The sequence below is a fragment of the Erythrolamprus reginae genome, chromosome Z (genome assembly GCF_031021105.1).
Source record: "Erythrolamprus reginae isolate rEryReg1 chromosome Z, rEryReg1.hap1, whole genome shotgun sequence".
NCBI classification, from domain to species: Eukaryota; Metazoa; Chordata; class Lepidosauria; order Squamata; family Dipsadidae; genus Erythrolamprus; species Erythrolamprus reginae.
Window position 1 is genome coordinate 30,305,185 of NC_091963.1, and position 18,577 is coordinate 30,323,761.

An 18,577-nucleotide genomic window follows, 5' to 3' on the forward strand; every position below is an offset into this window, starting at 1 on the left:
GATAATCTTTTTTGATTGCTGGCCACCAAAATTTTCTTTGTACCAGATTCCACATCTTTAGAATTCTAAAGTGGCTGCCTTGTAGACATTTCCTTCCCCCATTGGAGATATATAGTAGAGCAATAGGACAGGGGACGGAAGGCTCTCTAGTGCACCTGTACTCGCCCCTTACTGACCTCTTAGGAAATGTTAATGTCTGAGATGCGATATGGATTCCAAACAGATGAGCTGTATTTGAGGATGGGTCTGGCAAAAGTTTTGTAAGCTCTGGTAAGTAGTGAGAGTTTGCCAGAGCAGAAGCTATGTAGGATTAGGTTTACAACTCTTGAAGCCTTCTTGGCTATGTTGTTACAACGGGCTTTGGTACTTAAATCTTTTGTTATTAGTATACCGAGGTAGATAATCTCTGGATTAGTCCCTGGATTATCTGGAGTCCACGGAGAGGGGCGGCATGCAAATCTAATAAATAGATAGATAGATAGATAGATAGATAGATAGATAGATAGATAGATAGATAGATAGATAGATAAAATAATTTGATTATTTTGATAATCTTTTTTCATTGCTGGCCACCAAAATTTTCTTTGTACCAGATTCCACATCTTTAGAATTCTAAAGTGGCTGCCTTGTAGACATTTCCTTCCCCCATTGGAGATATATAGTAGAGCAATAGGACAGGGGACGGAAGGCACTCTAGTGCACCTGTACTCGCCCCTTACTGACCTCTTAGGAAATGTTAATGTCTGAGATACGATATGGATTCCAAACAGATGAGCTGTATTTGAGGATGGGTCTGGCAAAAGTTTTGTAAACTCTGGTAAGTAGTGAGAGATTGCCAGAGCAGAAGCTATGTAGGATTAGGTTTACAACTCTTGAAGCCTTCTTGGCTATTTTGTTGCAGTGGGCTTTGGCACTTAAATCTTTTGTTATTAGTATACCGAGGTAGATAATCTCTGGATTAGTCCCTGGATTATCTGGAGTCCACGGAGAGGGGCGGCATACAAATCTAATAAATAGATAGATAGATAGATAGATAGATAGATAGATAGATAAATAAAATAATTTGATTATTTTGATAATCTTTTTTCATTCTGGCCACCACTACTTCTCTTTTATAGTTAAGATATCAAACAACATGCAAGAGAAAAGGATAAGATGCAAGAGAAAAGGTAACGAGTGGAAATCATTACCTGACTCAGTAGTGTCAACCCCTAACCCCCAACATTTTTCCCTTAGACTATCCATGATTGACCTCTCCAGGTTCCTTAGAGGTCAGTAAAGGGCGTGCATAAGTGCACCAGTGTGCCTTCGGTCCCCTGTCCAATTGTCTCTCCTTATCTCATTTATCTTTTCTTCCTTTCAAATATGTTCACCTATACTTTTATATCTTTTCTTCTATACTTTTCTTTACTTATATTATTACATATCTTTCTCTTCAATGTGTATTATGCATTGGACTAAATAAATAAATAAATAAATAAAATATCACATAGCATGCAAGATTGTACAGGATAAAACAACTTCCTCTTTGCATAGGAAATCAGTTATATGTAATCAAATATATTACACAATTGTATCGCATAATTCCACTAAAATTCCTCATTAAAATATAGTCTGAAGAAAGAAGGACCATAAATTCTAATATGTTAATGAGGAAAAAAAGGTTGTTTGGAGTTCATGAAGGGACAGACTAGATGCCAATTAGCACTAATAAGCTTTCTCTTATCAAGGTATGTCTTTCATATATCCCTCCTATAACTTGTCTTTTCAGTTTGGAAATATAGAAGCTGTCAATCAATCCATACAACAATAGAATAAAATGTTTTCCTATTTTCCAGTCTGTAATAGTTTGATAAACCATTATCACCATTTTAAAAGGGAGAAATTGTACATAATGCACAAAATAGAATTATTATTCCTTTTTTCAGGAAAATATTCCTTACTTCAACCAGTGCTTGACCAAGAACATGTCATCCTTAGAGTGTTTCAGGCTGAAGAAATCAGCAGCTCTTTATCCTCATTCGGATAATAAATGAGTTGTGAAATTAGCTTCATGGTAAATGAGTTCCCTGGAGATTGATATATATATCTATATATATCATAATATGAGATTTCATAGATTTTCAACTGGCAGAATAGTTTGCATGAATAGTCTTCAGACAGAATTCAGGGGTTATTTATTACTATAGATTAAAATAGATGAGAAGCCTATATCATTTGCATTGGATGCAGAATAACACACGGACATGAGAGCTGGGTAATAAGGGTCACTTTATTAAATATAATTAAATATAATATAATTAATGACAATCATTAAGTGTTGTATCACATGATTCTTGACAAATGTATATTTTATTTTATGTATGTTGAGAGCATATGCACCAAGACAAATTCCTTGTGTGTCCAATCACACTTGGCCAATAAAAATTCTATTCTATTCTATAACTATAGAAGACCTGCAGAAGTCACTAAATGGGGAAGAAATTTCTATGTATAACATACTTGGGCAACTAAATGGGCATAACTCCAGCCTGGGCAGTGCGAGGATAACTTTAGCTTATGCCCAGCCCTGAAAGCCACACCTTGAGTTTGTGTGCGAGGGCTCACCCCCATTACACGGAACCAGAAATGATGTAAGTGAGCCTCAAAGGCACCCCCTCTCCACCACCTAGTCAATTGAAGACTGACGGCAGAAAAATAGAAGACTGACGGCAGAAAAAGACCTCATGGTCCATCTAGTCTGCCCTTATACTATTTCCTGTATTTTATCTTACAATGGATATATGTTTATCCCAGGCATGTTTAAATTCAGTTACTGTGGATTTACCAACCACGTCTGCTGGAAGTTTGTTCCAAGGATCTACTACTCTTTCAGTAAAATAATATTTCTCATGTTGCTTTTGATCTTTCCCCCAACTAACTTCAGATTGTGTCCCCTTGTTCTTGTGTCCACCTTCCTATTAAAAACACTTCCCTCCTGAACCTTATTTAACCCTTTAACATATTTAAATGTTTCGATCATGTCCCCCCCTTTTCCTTCTGTCCTCCACACTATACAGATTGAGTTCATTAAGTCTTTCCTGATACGTTTTATGCTTAAGACCTTCCACCATTCTTGTAGCCCGACTTTGGACCCGTTCAATTTTGTCAATATCTTTTTGTAGGTGAGGTCTCCAGAACTGAACACAGTATTCCAAATGTGGTCTCACCAGCGCTCTATATAAGGGGGTCAGAATCTCCCTCTTCCTGCTTGTTATACCTCTAGCTATGCAGCCAAGTATCCTACTTGCTTTTCCTACTGCCCGACCACACTGCTCACCCATTTTGAGACTGTCAGAAATCACTACCCCTAAATCCTTCTCTTCTGAAGTTTTTGCTAACACAGAACTGCCAATGCAATACTCAGATTGAGGATTCCTTTTCCCCAAGTGCATTATTTTACATTTGGAAACATTAAACTGCAGTTTCCATTGCTTTGACCATTTATCTAGTAAAGCTAAATCATTTACCATATTACAGACCCCTCCAGGAATATCAATCCTATTGCACACACTCACACATGTATTTATAGATTTATTTGATTTTTATGCCGCCCTTCTCCTTAGACTCAGGGTGGCTTACAATATGTTACACTTTTTAACAGAGCCAGCATATTGCCCCCACAATTCGGGTCCTCATTTTACCCACCTCGGAAGGATGGAAGGGTGAGTCAACCTTGAGCTGGTGATGAGATTTGAACTGCTGACCTACAGATCTACAGTCAGCTTCAATGGCCTGCAGTACACCACTCTACCTGATGTGCCACCCCGGTTCTATGCCCCCACTCCTGATAGGATTACTAAAAATGAATGAGAATCAGCATCAGTACTCTCAGGACAGGTATAAAGAAGTGTTTAAGATCTTGATTACATCCAAGAATATATCTGTTCTTTGTTCTGAGGGAAATAAATACTTTTTGCTATTTGAAAAGTAGAGTATAATACTTTGTGGGTTCAGGCCATCTGTGGCTATAATAATTTTGGCAAATATTGACTTGTTTAATAGATGTACATTGCAATCTAGTCTCATTATTTATAAGGTAGAATATAGGGTACAAAGTATTCACACTTATGAATTGCTCAATGCTGAGGCCATCTTTAGTTTTCACACTTGAGTTGAACTTCTGGTTGTGATGACAGGACCTGCTTAGTAGTAGAACATTCCACCCAAACAAAAGAGATCTAAGTGCAGGTTGTGGCTAGTCACAAGAAATAAATTGAGAACGTAAAAATTGAAAACGGAAGTTGTTTGATAATTTTATTACTGTCCCAAAAGTGTTATGACAAGCAGAGAGTGCTACATCTTATTTAGCTGTTACTGTCAAGGTCAGTGAGCCCAGTTTGTTGTATTGGTTAAGGTCAAGACTAGAAGCCACAAGATTATGAATTCTAGTTCTTCTATAGAAATAAATGCTGGCTGGTGATTTGGACCATTCAATTTCTTTCTGCCCAAGCCACCTCACATTATTAGAATACTGTACTGTATAATACTTCTTGGGAGATGGGGAGTATAAAGTATAAACTTGTACTGGATCTACATTTTGATGGTTTTTGAAGAAAATGAGTGTTCCATTTCAAAGATCCAAAGCTCTCTAACCTAATATTGATTCCTTTGCATCTCACATATATTTTTGACAAAATTTCCTCTTCAAAGTGTAGTATTTTCTTCTACCAAATATTTTTTTCCTACACCAGAAACACATGCTGCGAACACAATATTTTCTTATATATGCAGTAATATAGTCTATTTTATTGTTACTAGTCTTTAAAATATTAAATGAAGATAACTCTCACATACAAATCTAAGTCATTAAAGAAATAATGAGCCATGCAGATAAGTGAAATTCTTTAAGCTTTATCTTTCTAATTTAAAATAGGAAAATATATAATTATAGATTTATTTTAATGCCAGGTTTTTTTTCCTTGATAATCTACTTGGCTCTCTCAATCTTTATGATTGTTCTATTGACAAATTAACTTATCTAGACAGAAGTATAATTGGATATTTGAATGTCTTTTAGTATGTAAATATAGTCAATTGCCTTTTCTCTGCTATGTACAGGAATCTGTCCAGAGTTGCTAAACGAAAATAAAGATTGGTAGTCCTAGGGCTGGCTGCTCTTTTTACTAATATTAATAGCACAGCAGTTTTTCCATCTAAGCAGAGTAAACCATATTAGAAAGACATAACTAACAACTTTATTTAATTTTAACTAATTAAATACTGTATATCTATTGTATTTCACTGTTTATATGTTGTAAGCCACTCCAAGTCCTTGGAGAGGGGTGGCATATAAATCAAATCAAATCAAATCAAATCAAATCATCTATAGACCAATTAGCTTGCTAAATACAAGAAGCCAACTGGATGCAAAGTAAAACTGTTGGACTAGATCCAAAATGAAACTAATCCTGTTGAGGAGTTGGCAGGATTTAGAGAGGACTGTTCCCTTTTAGATCATTGTCTTGTCTTGCATCAATCAATTTAAAAATAAATTTCACTACCCAAAAACACTCTTTTTGTAGCTTCTGTAGTTTTCAAATCAGTTTTTGATCTGATTCAAAGGAGGAGACAATGGTAAAAACTTTTTGAATCCTAAGTGGGTCATAAAATTAAGGAATCATGTTGGAAGGAATCTTGGAGTGGGAAGCAGACTGGAGTCCCCCATTTGTGGACAAATTCCACAATTAGCCTCCAGACTCTTCGTCATCTTTGTTATTCTTCTCTGCATTCTTTATAGGTCATCAGCATCTTTTTTGTATTGTAAAGACCAGAATTGGACGCAGTATTCCACATATGGTCTCACTGATGCACCAGAGAAGAGTGACATAGCTTCTATCACTGTTGCTATCTATTGCTATTACTATAAGAAAGATTGTTCCTTCTCGATCTAACTTCTCATTGAGAACCAGATGTTTCCCTTGGGGACACCTTTCTAGAACTGTTTCCACTAAAAGAAGGGTAAGGCAAGGGTATGCCCTAACTCCCCCTCCCCAGTTTTAATTTGTCCATCTGTTCAATAATCCAGTCTCTCCCATCTTCTAATCATCACTCTGTAATGATAATAATAATAATAATAATAATAATAATAATAATAATAATCATCATCATCATCATCATCTGTATAGTCTGGAGGACAGAAGGAAAAGGGGGGACATGATCGAAACATTTAAATATATTAAAGGGTTAAATAAGGTCCAGGAGGGAAGTGTTTTTAATAGGAAAGTGAACACAAGAACAAGGGGACACAATCTGAAGTTAGTTGGGGGAAAGATCAAAAGCAACATGAGAAGAGCCGTTGTACTCACCTGAACGGTCTTCTCAATGCGCTGCGTGGAGAGTCCAACATGGGTTATACTCTAGTCTTATTGGTAGGGACTGAGTTTAAAATTTAAATATTTAAATTGGCTACACCCCCCAACCGACCCCTAGGGTCCAGTTTTTAAACGAAGGCGTAGACAGGTGTAGTATAAATATATATATAAAACTTTATTGACATAAAACAATAACTGCGACCCTGAGCCGATAGGCCGGGTGGGTTTGGACTCTCCACGCAGCGCATTGAGAAGACCGTTCAGGTGAGTACAACGGCTCTTCTCCAATGCGCTGCTTAGGAGAGTCCAACATGGGATATACCCAAGCTACTGAGACAGGGAGGGAACAGGCTCAGCCAGGGGAGCAGTGGAGGTGTCAACACTCTGGAGGACCCGCCTGCCAAAGTCTGCTTCTGCCGCTGCAAAGAGGTCCAGCCGGTAGTGTCTAATAAACGTTGTTGGGGATGCCCACGTAGCTGCTCTGCAGATGTCCTCGACCGACGCTTGAGTGTTCCAAGCGGCGGAAGTAGCCGCGCTCCTTGTGGAGTGGGCTGTAATCCCCTGTGGAACTTGCAGGGATTGGGCCTTATATGCTTCAGTTATGCAGGAGCGTATCCAACGTCCGATGGTTTGGGAAGAGACCTTCTGACCCAAGTAAGCCGGCAGGAAGGAGATAAACATCGCCTCGGATTTCCTAAGATGTTGGGTCCTGTGAATGTATATTTCGAGGGCTCGCCTGACGTCTAATTTGTGCCAACGGCGCTCGTTGGGGTCAGTGGCTTCCGCATAGAAATCAGGTAGAATGACTTCCTGAGCACGGTGAAAAGGTGTGTTCATCTTTGGTAAAAATGCTGGATCTAATCGCAACACCACCCTGTTTTGGTGGAACACACATAGGTCCTGTCTCACCGATAGGGCCGACAATTCCGATACCCTTCTGGCTGACGTCACTGCGATCAAGAAGGCTGTCTTTATTGAAAGGTAGCGCAGTGGAACTGATTTTATTGGCTCGAATGGAGGGCCTGTTAGTGCCTGTAGCACTAGCGTGAGGTCCCAGGTAGGGTATCTGTGTACTACTTGAGGTCTCAGGTTCCCTGCACCACGGAGGAAGTCCCGGATGCAAGGGTGGTGGTACAGAGATCTCCACTTGTCCAAGTGGATTACCGTGGAGAGGGCCGCTACGTGCCGACGGAGGGTATTAGGTGCAAGTCCTTTATCCAGTCCTGCCTGAAGAAAGGATAAAATCTGTTCCAACGATTCCTTAAGCGGATCCAAGTTCTTTGATTTACAGAAATTTAAATATGTTGTCCATGTTGCACCGTAAATTCTGGTGGTTGAGGCTCGACGGGCTGCCTGTATTGTCGAGATTACATCTTCAGGTAGCGAGAGAGATCTTAGTCGACACCCCTCAAGCGCCAAGCGGTGAGATGCCACCACTGAGGATCCGGGTGGTGGACCGACCCTTGGGAGAGTGCTATCCGATTGTCCGGGATCCTCCATGGTCTGGAGACCGACAGATTCTGCAGGTCGGAGAACCAGGGGCGCCGCGGCCAGTGTGGTGCTATTAGTATTAACTCCGCTCTCTCCTCCAGGAGCTTGGAGACAACTTTTGGAATGAGAGGGGTTGGTGGGAAGGCATAGAGAAGGCCCCTCGGCCAGGGGGATCTCAGGGCGTTGATTCCCTCTGCGTCCGTGGACGGGAAGCGTGAAAAGAATCGAGGGAGCTGTGTATTGTCTCTGGTGGCAAAGAGGTTGACCTGTGGTGTTCCGAACCGGAGACAGATGTCGAGGAAAATGCTCGGATCCAAACGCCATTCTGCCGGGTCCAGTGTTGCCCGGCTCAGCCAATCCGCCTGTGTATTCGAGGTTCCTGCTATGTGTTCCGCCCTCAAAGACTGCAGGTGTCTTTCCGCCCAGGATATCAGTGATTCTGCTTCCTTCATGAGGCAACTGGATTTGGTGCCTCCCTGATGGTTTATGTGCGCTCGTGTGGCCACATTGTCCGTGAGGATGAGTACCGGACGGCCCGCAATTCGGGGAAGGAATTGTTGGAGCGCCAGTGAAACCGCCCTCAGCTCTAGGAAATTGATGCTGTTGTTGCTGAGGTCCTCTGATGTCCAGCAGCCCTGGGCTATTTGTTGAGCTGTGTGTGCGCCCCAGCCGGAGAGGCTCGCATCGGTTGTTACTGTGATGCCCATCTGCTCCTTGAAACAGGTGCCCTGTTGTATGGCTGATGTTGTCCACCACCGAAGGGATCGATGAACCTTGGAGGGAAGTAATACCAGTCTGTTGGTGTGACTGGTTTTTCCCTTCTGAAAGGGCAGAAGGAACCACTGCAGCTGACGGGCATGGAGTCTTGCCCATGGTACTACATCGATACAGGACACAAATATCCCCAGGAGTCGGGATAGTAGGGATAGCTGTACCTTGTGGTTGTGTCGTATTGATTCCACCGTCTCCAGCAGAGAGGACTGGCGGTCCGGAGACAGGAAGACCTGGCAGCTGGTCGTATCTATGATGGTGCCCAGGTGTTGGAGGGATCTCGTGGGTATTAGATGGCTCTTGGGAACATTTATTGAAAACCCATGTGCCTGCAGGGACTGAATGGTGTGCCTGAGGTCTACCTCTGCTTGGCTGGGGGACCTGGAGAGGATAATAATGTCGTCTAGGTATGCCTGTAATCTTATCGACTGGAGGCGTAAATCTGCCATTACGACATCTAACAGTTTGGTGAAGGCCCTTGGTGCGGACGATAGTCTGAAGGGCATGGCTCGATATTGGTAATGCCCCCCCTCCAGGTAAAAACGTAGGTACCTCCTGTGAGCTGGATGTATGGGTACATGCAGGTAGGCCTCCTGTAGATCTATGGAGGTCAGGAGATCGTATTGCCGGATGCAGGCTAGGATGGACTTGAGCGACTGCATCTTGAACCTGCGGTATCTTATGTACACATTTAGCTGTTTGAGGTTCAGTATTAGCCTGTGACCCCCTGAAGCCTTGGGAACTAGGAAGATAAGCGAATAAAACCCTTGACCTTCCTGGTCTAGGGGCACCGGTTCGATGGCTGCAATGTCCAACAGATGTTGCACTTCTTGTCTCAGAAGGTTTTGTTCCGTTTTGTTGGTGGGAGTCGGGCATCTGAAGAACCGGTTTGGTGGAGAGGCACTAAATTCTAGACTTAGTCCTGAACGAATGGTATTTAGGGCCCAGCGGTCGGAGGATGTTAACTCCCATTGTGTGAGAAAACGTTGTAGTCTGCCTCCGACGGGGATGTCTGCTGGGTAGTCACTTGGACTTCCTGAAGTTCCTGTATGACTGGCCTCGAAAGGGGCGTTTTGGCTGGGTATACTGGCGGTACCCTCCTGTGCTTCTGTCAGCAAAGGGCTGTCTGTCCTGTTGGTAGGATCCCTGGCCGTAGGGTCTCTGGGTTTGTGGGAAGGTAGATACTGCGGCAGAGTCCTGGCGAAAGGTTTGTCTACGAAAATAAGGGGCCGACCTTCTGTCGGCTCGCCTATAAGTCCTTGGTAAGACCTTTCGCTTATCCTTGTCTTCGACCAACACTGCATCCAAGGAATTGCCAAACAACTTTGACCCACTGAAAGGGGCTGCTGCCAGGCGCCACTTAGAACGGGAGTCTGCTTGCCAGCTTTTGAGCCAGAGAAGACGGCGTGATGCCATAGTGGCTGCCATTGATCGAGACGCAAATTTAGCAGAGTTTAGGGTTGCGTCTGCCAAAAATTCGGCTGCGGCAAGAAGTTTTGTTAGATCTTGCCGAAGTCTGGCATCCTCTGGGCCCAACCTGGATTGCATCTCCTTGAGCCAGATGATTGATGTGCGGTTAAAGAAGGAAGCCGCATGCGCAGCCCGCAAGGCCCAGGCAGCTGACTGGTGTGATTTGCGGATGAGACCCTCTGCTTTGCGGTCATCAGGCTTAAGTCCCTCCATATCTGCTGGGACTATGGCATTGGACACTAGGCTGGCGACCGGCTGGTCAACAGGTGGAAACAGTAGTAGTTCCTCAATATCATAGCCATAGAACTTCTTCTCGGTAGAGGAAGGGCCTGGGGCAGCCGTCGGGTGTTCCCACGGGCGCTTGATATTGTCTATAAAAATGGAAGACGAGGGAATGAAGTCCGATTCCCTTTCTGGTTCTGAAAACAGACCAGCTGTTGGATCCAAGCCCACTGAAGTCTCTGCAGGTTTTGTGGTGGATCCCAGTTTGACTGTCATCTTAGCCTTGTGCAAAAGTGTTTTGAACATGGCCGGTTTGAATAGGCCTGTGAACACTGGATGGTCTGTGGATGTCTCTTCATCCTCTGAGAATTCATCCTCCAGCTCACTACCTTCCTCATGCGATGGGGCCTGAGCCCCCAGAGAATCCTGATAAGGGTAGTGGATGTTGGCTGTGGGCCAAGTTTCTGGGGGTTGGTTCCCAGTTGGCATGGGAGGGCGTTGTTGGATGCCAGTGGCAATGCCTTGTGAATAGGCGTTGGCAATCAAGTCCTGCACCGATGGGGGCAGGTGGTGCCATGTGTCTGGGCCAGACCGCAGACCTGCTGTTGTGGGCGTGAAGGAAGCTGATGTTCCTGGCCTTTGTGTCTGAGGTGAAGACTGAAGACCACCGCCCCTTTCTGGGATAGCTGTGGGGACCGAAGGGCCGGGAATGGGCCCCAACTCACCCCGTTCTGGAGACCAGTCCTTATTGGTGGTGGCCCCGTAAAGGTCCGGCATGGCTGAAGTGGAGGCCATTGGCTCAGCTGGCATAGGTAGTTGAGGTGGTGGAGAACCCCAAGGCTGTTGGGATTGGCTACAGGATGGAGTCCAGGTTTGCTTTTGTGCCTGCTCCATCATTTTCTCTAGAGCTTTAATCCTCTTTTCTGCTTCCTTTAGGGAGCTTGAAGCCTTTGACTTGGATTTAGGCTTAGAAGAGGAAGCCTTGTCCTTGGGTCTCACCACAGCTGGGGCAACTGAAGGTTCCTCTGCCCCCTGCTGGTAGTCCTTGCTCTCAGCCATCCTCAAATGCAGCAAACGGCAAGCAAGTAGGCAGGTTAGCCTTAGAAATGCCGAAAAAAACAAACAACCAGCTGGCGTCTTCAACCGCTTTGAAATTCCCCTGCGTTCAGTAGCAATAGTGCAAAGACGCTGGGAGGCTGCCTTTTAAATTGATTGCTCGCGCCTGCGCTCTTGAGGTCAGGCACTCGGTTTTCGCGCCAATAGAGCTCGGGAAGTTTCGACTTCCTGGTTGTCGGCTTTTTGCACGTGCGTGCGTGTGTTCCCAGCTCTTACAATGGCGCACGCCGACGAGAGCTTTTCACCGGAGCTGGGATGTCTGGAGCGTTTTGGCTTAATCCAGCTCCCTGAGCTTCGAGGATTACAGCGGAGAGACGGACCCTCGCAGCTTCAGCGGTTAGTAATTTGGCAGCTCAGGCGATGCCCGCAGAGGGCAGGGGCCTGGAGAGGGACGCCCCTTAGTTCCTGAAGCTTTGCCCGCGGAGGGTTAGGCTTCGCTCAGAGACAGAAGGAACAGCGGCGTCCTGGGTGGTATCCACTGGGGAAAGGGACCCATTAGTAGAATCCTTGGGCGGTTCTTGCCGGCGGACCGGTTAACCAGCCAGAAAGGTTTATTTAGCACTTACCTTAATGATGTTTTGAATTCCCTTGAATATGGAGAGTCCAACATGAGTAGAAGAAATTAAAAAAGCCAGTCGGAGAGAAATTAGTAACGTCCCTACTCTACGACTGAGTTTAAAAAAACTGGACCCTAGGGGTCGGTTGGGGGGTGTAGCCAATTTAAATATTTAAATTTTAAACTCAGTCCCTACCAATAAGACTAGAGTATAACCCATGTTGGACTCTCCTAAGCAGCGCATTGGAGAAAATATTATTTTACTGAAAGAGTAGTAGATCCTTGGAACAAACTTCCAGCAGACGTGGTAGATAAATCCACAGTAACTGAATTTAAACATGCCTGGGATAAACATATATCCATCCTAAGATAAAATACAGAAAATAATATAAGGGCAGACTAGATGGACCAGGAGGTCCTTTTCTGCCGTCAGACTTCTATGTTCTATGTTATAATAATAATAATAATAATAATAATAATAATAATAATAATAATAATAATAATAATAATTTATTAGATTTGTATGCCGCCCCTCTCCGAAGATTTGGGGCAGCTCACAAAGACTCGGAGCGGCTCACAATTTTAAATTTTCTCTTCGCACATTGTTACAGCAATATCAACAAAATCTACACAATTTTTTTTAAAAAAAGCAAACATTACAGCATTGATAATATCTATGGAACAGTTCTATACACGGTTATCCATGAAAAGAATGTTGCTATTTTTTTTTCATGCGAAGCCTTCGTTTGATGATTTCATGATTGGTTTCCTTTTGATCCTCAAGAATTACAAGCCCAGAAAATTCAATGGGAGTAGAAATGTTGGTTGAGTGCAACTTCCACTTAGCTTTCTTGGGTTTGTCATCATGTTTCTTAACAGTTTCTTCATCTGTAGATTTTCGGAGATTTTACTGTTGCCATCAGCTTCTTTGCTTTGGTTTGTATTATTGCAGAAGAGACGGAGTAACGACTCGGACACCAGAGCTGGATTTAAACTTGGGTCATTTTTATTATAATAAATTTGCATAATTTATTAAATAAATTAGCATGAATTAGCATAAATTTGCATAAATCAACATATTCAACTATGACCCGGAAACAGTGGACCTGCAGGGTCAAACAAACACTTCCGGGGCGGAAATGACGTAAAAAGGTCAACATTCCTGGGCAACTAAGGGCGTAGTCAATGCTGGTCCAGGTGAGGGACCTCTCCCTCACCTGAGACCCTGCCATGCACTCGCATGAGGGGGGTCCCGCCGGCTCACCCCTACCCTGGGACTTCAATAGCGGGACCCAAAGACAGGTTCCCCCCAAGTGCGCAGGTAGCACCCACCATGGGCTTGGAGAGAACCTGTCAATCATCCCCAAAGATGCCCAAGGAAGAACGCGCAGTTGCTGAACCACCACCCAGATTTCCGCCCCTAACCTGCCACGGAGCGGGGGTCAGATCTCTATCTTGGCCCCCCGACTCCCCCCTCTATCTGCGCCAGCTCACGCAGAGACCGCTGCAGGTCCTGTAAGAAAATGGCGTTCCCCTGCTCTGACAGGTGAACGCCATCGGCCCGGTAAAGCCACGGCCGATCTACGGTGATGAGGGGGTGGGCCACTACAACCCCACCTAATTCCTTGACTGTTTTTCCCACGGCCTTATTCACCCTACGCCTAACCCGGTGTATGGCCCTAAGGGAAATGGCGTCCCTCCAAACGATCCTTGGAAGGATCTCTGACCACACCACTTGCGTGGTGGGCCATACCGTGCGAAGCCACCGCAGGTCTTCGCGCGCCTGGATGATCAATGGGAGACCACCAAGCAGGCACAGGTCATTGCCACCGAGGTGCAAGACCAGCCATCTGGGTGCGGCTATGGGTAGCCGCCCGCCCAGCAGCGCCGGGTACCGCCCTGAGATGCTGAGTACCCAGCAACGTCGGTAGGAGCCCCTCCCACCGCATACCCCTCCGGCCCATCCAAACAACATTGACCCACCGTCCCAACGACAGCTGGGTCCCAATGGCGCTTCTGGCTGCTGAGCGGCCGGCCCAGAAGACCATGCTGTGGCCACACAGCAGCGCCGTCGGTTTCTGCCTGGACTGGGAACCTGGAAGAGGACACACACAGAGAGGTTACCTAGCCTAAACCCTGCCCAGAATCCTCAGCGGGCCTAACATAACCCAAATATGCCGCTGACCGCCAGCGGCCGATCTCCTGAATCCGTTGGGCCGGGAAACCAGAAAGTGCCGCGCTAGTGGCGGCGCCGATACGGAACGAATGCGTTCCGTAGCCGGCGGGATCCATGCCTACCTGAGACATTGCCTTAGACACTATCGCCCAGAATTGATACCGGGTCAGGGGGGTGCCATCCTGGTGTAGAAAAAGGTACCCACGCCCTGACCCCCGCAAGCCACAAAAATGCTGCAAAGCAGCCACCGGGCAAACAGACTGATCGGTGGCTGCGCTAAGTTCAAGTCTAACCCCTCTGTGTAACTGATCTGTCTTGGAGTGTCTCACCAAAAGGGAGACACCCCCCTGTCTAAAGGTCAGATCAGTGAGCTGGAAAGCACGGAGCGACAAGTCAGACTGCGAGGAGGCCAGTGCCTCGCTGACCCTGAGGGCCCCAAAAAACATAACACAAGTCGCTGCCCTAAAAAGACGGGCCTCGTACAGAGAGGCACACAGACTGTCAAATGTTTGATTAATCAAAGACAGCTGCTGAACCGTCAGGGCCTGACGAGTGTCAGAAGGGAACCCCTGTCGCTCCCGCACCCAGCCTTCCAGCATCCTCCGGATGCGAAAATCACCCGAAAAATCACTAAACCCCCCCGCCTTAGACAGAAAGGCGAGGCCGGCTAACCTAGACCTGATAGTCCTAACTGAAAGGCCACGCCCCTTCAGCAGGACACAGAATTCAGCTAGGTGCTCAACCGGGACAGGCCAGCTATGGGGGTAACCCCTACCCTGCCTGAAATCCCCAAACTCCTTACCTGCACGCTGGTAAGCTCGCAGGGTGCCAGGAGCTACAGATAAAGCGATCGCCCTGGAGGCCTCGTCTCTCCAGCTCTCGGGAGCCCGCCCAGGCTCCACAGGTGGGCTGGAAACACCTCTGGCGACTCTCGGGCCCACGGGGCCAGGGTCCGAAACCTGGACAACTGACCACGGGACAAGGCGTCAGCCACCCCGTTATCTAGCCCCGGGACGTGCCTAGCCAAAAACAAGGCGTTCAGAGACAAGGACCTGTGCACAAAATGGCGGACAAGCCGCATTACCCTGTCACTCCTCGAGGACAGGGCGTTCACAACATGGACAACCGCTAGATTGTCACACCAAAAATGCACAGTCTTGTCCCTAAACTGCTCTCCCCAGAGCTCTAAGGCCACTACCAAGGGGAAAAGCTCCAAAAAGGTCAAGTCCTTAACCAAGGAACAGGCACTCCATTCCGGAGGCCATGCCGACCAGCACCACTGGTCACCTAACACTACCCCAAAACCGCAAGTCCCTGCGGCGTCGGAACACAGCTGCAGCTCCGCTTCCAAAAGAAGCTCCTGCCGCCAGAAAGACAACCCGTTAAAACGTTCCAAAAACTCCCGCCACACGCAGAGGTCAGCCCTGACCCCAGCGCATAAGCGGGTACGATGGTGGGGCAAACGTAGCCCCTTCATCGCATCATACAACCGGCGAGAAAAAGCCCTACCAGGCACCACTACCCGACAGGCGAAATTAAGGATCCCGGCCAACTCCTGGAGCTGCCGAAGAGTAACCTTCCTGCAGCCCAGGACCGCCTCAAGCTTGGTCCTAATTTTAATCAACTTATCCAGGGGCAATCTGGAAGATTGCTCCTCTGAATCCAATTCAATACCGAGGAAGGTAATCCTGGTGGCAGGGCCTTCGGTCTTCTCGGAGGCTAAAGGCACCCCCAATTGAGCACAAAGGGCTTCGAAGTCCCGCATCAAAGCAAAGCATTGCTCCGATTGCGCAGGCCCGGCCATCAAGAAATCATCAAGGTAATGAACGACCGAACCCAGGCCACTACGCCTCCTGAGCACCCACTCCAGGAAGGTACTAAAGCTCTCAAAAAGGGAGCAGGAAACAGAGCAGCCCATAGGCAATGCCCTGTCCACATAAAACCCACCTTCGAAATGGAAGCCCAGAAGCTCGAAGTCGCCTGGGTGAATGGGGAGGAGCCGGAATGCCGACTTAATGTCGCATTTACCCATAAGGGCTCCCACCCCACACTCCCTAACCATGGCCACGGCCGCATCAAAGGATGCGTACCGGACTGAACAAAGTTCGTCAGGAATGAAGTCATTCACTGACTCCCCTTTTGGAAAAGACAAATGGTGAATCAACCTAAATTCACCACTCGCCTTTTTGGGGACCACCCCCAGGGGGGACACTCTAAGATTCGAAAAGGGTGGCTCCGGGAAAGGCCCGAGGACCCTGCCCTCAGCAACCTCCTTCCGAATCTTAGCCCGTACAATGTCCTCATGTCCGACAACCGACCTGAGGTTGTCGGACATGAAAGCCCTCCTAACGCCCACATAAGGGATCCTAAATCCCTCGGAGAAGCCCCTCAAGAGCAACTCGGCTCTCGGGCGAGGGTGGTAGTCGACCAACCAACCCTCGAGCACAGAAACATTAATTGGGCTGGGCCCCTTTTCCCCTAGGTGGTGGGGGAGGTTTTCCTGGACCCCCGCCCTTCTTTTCCGCCCCTTTCTTGGGGCGGGGACAGACTGAAGCTGCATGGGACCCCCCACAATTCCCGCAGGCATGCTTGTACTTACAAAAGGGACGAAAACACGCCCCTTTTGCAGCAAACTCATGACAAGCGGGTGAGGCCCCCTTGCCAGCCACACCAGGAGTCACCTTGGCCGGCGAAGCCGCGCCAGGCTCCTCCTCCATGAAGTGCCCACTATCCGTACGCTCACACCCTTCCTTCCCAGACATATGCGTGGCCCGGAACCAAAGGTCCGGAACCACCATATCCCAGGGCAAGTTAGGCTCTACCGCCATCCTCATACGAAAGCCTTTATCATAATGGCGCCATATGGTGCCCTTATATTCGAAGTGGGCCCTGGCAATCAAATCTATATATTTAAACATGGCAGAGGCCATAGCCGGCTGCCTCTGAATCACCACAGACCCATAAGTAAGAAAGGCATACAGCCAGGAGCTGAAGCATTTCGTTACTTTGGTCTTCTTTGTTTTCTCCCCCGGGACAATCTCTTTCTCCTGCTTAGGAACCTCTCGGTTCAAAAGCGAAAAAAGATCCACGTATTCTCCCCGCCATATAGCCTCCTTCACTGAAGGGTGAAGGTGGCATCCCAAAGGGGTGGACGGCAACCCGCACGGGATGGCCCCTGCTTTAATGCAAGCGAATGGGTCCCATACCGTGTTGGCCGCAACACCAAAAACTCCCGCACCGTGGGGGTAGGGCAAGACAGGGAGTGGGGGCATAACAGCAGGGGCTGGAGGAACCCACCCCCCTGCCCCAGGCACCGCAGGTATCCCCGTAGGACCTGGCCCGGGCAGCGAAGCAGGGCCAGCCGCCAGCGGCCCCGAAGGAGGAACCGGCTGTGCCCAGACCTGCCCGCAGGTGCCCATGGAAGATCCCAAAAAACTGGACCCACTCCCAATCCCCGCCGGGGGAAAACCCGGGGTGGGTGAAGGAAGAAAGGACAGCGGTGTAGTGTGTGGTGCAGCCTCACCTGCCCCGTACGGGGTTGATGACATCCACGGGGGGCCCATTGTTGCGGAGCCCGGGAAAGCCGCCATCGGCCCTGCCGGGGCCTGTCGTCCAGCAGGAGCCATCTGCCCAGCCTGGGCCGCCGCAGGATCTCTCCCCAACGCCGCCGGAACTTGATCGAGGGACCCTCCGGAGCCCGAACCACTTCTCCACTGCTCGAGCTCGTCGAGCCTCTCCAACACCCTGGCCCAAGACATGGCAGGAGAAAGATTAGGTTGGGGGGCAGGGGGCAACGAAACAACCCCCCTTGCTCGGGGACCACCCCCGTAGGCCCCTCCCTACTGGCCCGAGCCCGGGCAGAAGGCCTAAGGGCCCTCCTGGGCCGCACTGCTGGCGGTGCCATAGGGGCAGTGGCAGGCCTCTTCTTCGGAGCCATCCCAAATCCTTAAAATTTAGGCTGCAGAGCAACCTCAACTGCTATCTGGATTAAACTCTCCCCTTCTGAGTGGCAGGCAAAGGTCCCCACCACCGGGCCCAACCTAGAGATAATTGAATGGAAAGGGAGAAGCCCTTGCCAACCCCCCTAGGCCCCTTTTCTTAGGCCCAAAGAGAAAGCCTCCCCTCACAGGTAGGCCCTTAAGGCCTGTAAATCCGGCCTCCCAACGAGGGCTGGGGACCCCAGAAGCCAACCGCCCCACCGCGCCTTCCTCCCGGCCGGGAGGAGGTTACCAGTCCCCCTCGGGCCCGAGGGGGATCCTCTTGAAGGAAGCTCCACGAGTCCTCCAAGACCGCAGAGATTGGAGCCTCAATCGGCAGCTTCAGAGTCAGGGGTAATAAAGAACACTTTTCGCTCCCTCTGTCGGCCACAAAATGGCGGCCGCGACACGAGGGCAACCCAAAATGGCGTCGGAGCAGCACTCA